Source organism: Penaeus monodon, chromosome 7 (genome assembly GCF_015228065.2).
Source record: "Penaeus monodon isolate SGIC_2016 chromosome 7, NSTDA_Pmon_1, whole genome shotgun sequence".
Lineage (NCBI taxonomy): Eukaryota > Metazoa > Arthropoda > Malacostraca > Decapoda > Penaeidae > Penaeus > Penaeus monodon.
In genome coordinates this window covers 40,610,240-40,612,739 of record NC_051392.1, presented here as the reverse complement: position 1 = coordinate 40,612,739, position 2,500 = coordinate 40,610,240, and positions in this window count along the sequence as shown.

The following is a 2,500-nucleotide window of genomic DNA, read 5'->3' as shown; positions in this document are numbered from 1 at the left end:
ACCCCTTGGCCCCCAGGTTGGGAATCCTTGAAGTGGAGGGCTCTGACAAAGCCCCATTCTCTTGCCAGTCCTGATGAGCTGTCTGGCCTAGCAAGATAATGAGTTCCCAGAGTAGCATTATTTCTCTTCTGCAATATCAAATGGTGTTTTGAATACCTTTGCATGACCAATCCCAAAGATACTGGTATCAATAGATTCCTCTAAGTCTATATTATACTACTACTATGAAATACATTGCCATATATAATGTACCCATATATAATGTAGCTATTCAAGACCATTCATACTTTAATTTAGATATGCCTGATCAAAATTCCCTCTCAAATAGGAATGTGACTAACTGGTTTACCAATGAGTGGTAATTCTTTACAATAAATTCACATAACCAATCACAATGATTTTGGTATCGATGAATTCCTCTCACCCTCCAGTACATATTTTTATGAATTATATTATGGAACCCCCAAACTCCCACATTCTTGGTCCCAATAACAAGGGAGGGCATGAAAGGTACCAGGGAAATTGCGGGGTAAATTAATTCTTTGCTTACAGATGGCATGTACGTACATGCCATAGCATGCCTGGACTATATTCAAGGAGGGATGTGCAAACATGCCATGGTGTGCCGGTCTTATTTTCTGGGGGCATGTATGGTCATGGCGTGTACACTATGATGCCGACATGATCCCCTGGACACTATGAATACAGCCTGGGAGAGAGGGCCTTCACATTGGGAAACCACCCAGTGGCACTGGGTTAACAACAATATAACATAATGAAGATAATACCTCACTATACTGCTGTCAATGAAGGAGGCTGTGCCCCCTGTGACTCCCCCCCATGGGTCACAGGGGCCCTAACCCCTGCCCAGAAAAACAAGGAATCCTCTACATATTAATGGCAGGATAAAGCATACGACCAACATGAGGGGTGAACAAGGCAACATATAACCTAGGAATTATAAGGTACTGACCCGATTGATATATGCCACTGAACTGGGAGGGTGCTCAGCTGGAAGGGTGATTGTGATTCTCTCATGCTCTTTTCTGACATACTTATGTGGTGGATTCTTTAGCAGCCCCCCCAAGGGGTGGTTGCAGGGGTCACAGGGGGTGGAGCCCCCTGCATTAAACATTACAGTGATATATTCATTAGGTAATATCAATATAGTTACATATTTACTGTATTATATTCATATTTTACCCAGCAATTTCCCTGGTATCTTTCATGCCTCCCCTGCTATGAAGATTGTCACTAATGGGAGCATTTCCATGGCATAATTTTGATATATTTGGAAAGTAGAGCGTGAGAGAAATCCATTGATACAAAAATCATCAAGACCAGTTATACAAAAAAATTACAGTTATGAATTACTTTCAGTAATTTTTCTAAAATAGCATCACATAACTGATCACAACAATTTTGGCATTGATGGATTCCTCTCACCCTCTAGTGCACATATATGTAGGAAATCATGCTGCAGAACCCCTCGACCCAAACCCCCACATTCTTGGCCTCAATAGCAGGGGAGGGGATGAAAGGTACTGGGGAAACAGCGGAGTAAAATATGAATAATATACATAGAATTAGTCATTACATTTTTTTATGCATAGGGCTGTGCCATGTGTGACCCCTTTCTGGGGGGCTACCACCCAGGAAATCACAGAATCCACATATTCACTGCAGGTAGAGTGCATGACTGGCATGCAGGTGCACCCAACGCTAAATCTGTCTGACTCTCTACCCTGCCATGAATACATAAAGGATTCTTTGTTTTTCTGGGGGCTAAGAATGTGGGGGTTGAGGGAGTTCCATGGCATAATTTTGATATATATGTATAGTTGAGAGTGAAAGGCATCCATTAATACCAAAATTGTTGCAGTCAGTTATGCAATGCTATTCTAGAAATTCATTTTACATTTATAAATAAGTATTTGTTACTGAAGGGATGCACCCTCCAGATACGAAGTCCCAAAACCAGGGTATCATGCAAACCCAGAATCCAAACCTAACCTAGGAATGTGGACAAAATTTTCAAATGTACCTAAACTCATATTTTATTACACCAAAATATAGATCTTCAAAAGATCTTTAAATGAGACCAAGATCATAAAATTTTGTTGAATACACAATTTTCAAGTTTAGAAGTTTTGAAAGTTTTTCTGCCAAAAGAATAAAAAAGAATTATACAAGGTTTTGTAACCAAAATATTAAAATTTTGGACAATTTCGACAACAGATTCCTGAATATCTGACATAATGTAAAATTTTCATACATGATAATACATGTTCTGTCTATTGGAAAGTTGGTCATAAACAATCCAAAGTTAAGTTAATAATTAACTTTTGGTTAATAATGAATTAATTTAACCCAATGCTGGCAGGAAAATGTTGTGCTGCTGCATTTTTTTTTTTTTTTTTTTTTTTTTGTGTGTGTGTGTGTGTGTGTGTGTGTGTGTGTGGGTGTGTGTGTGTGTGTGTGTGTGTGTGTGTGTGTGTGT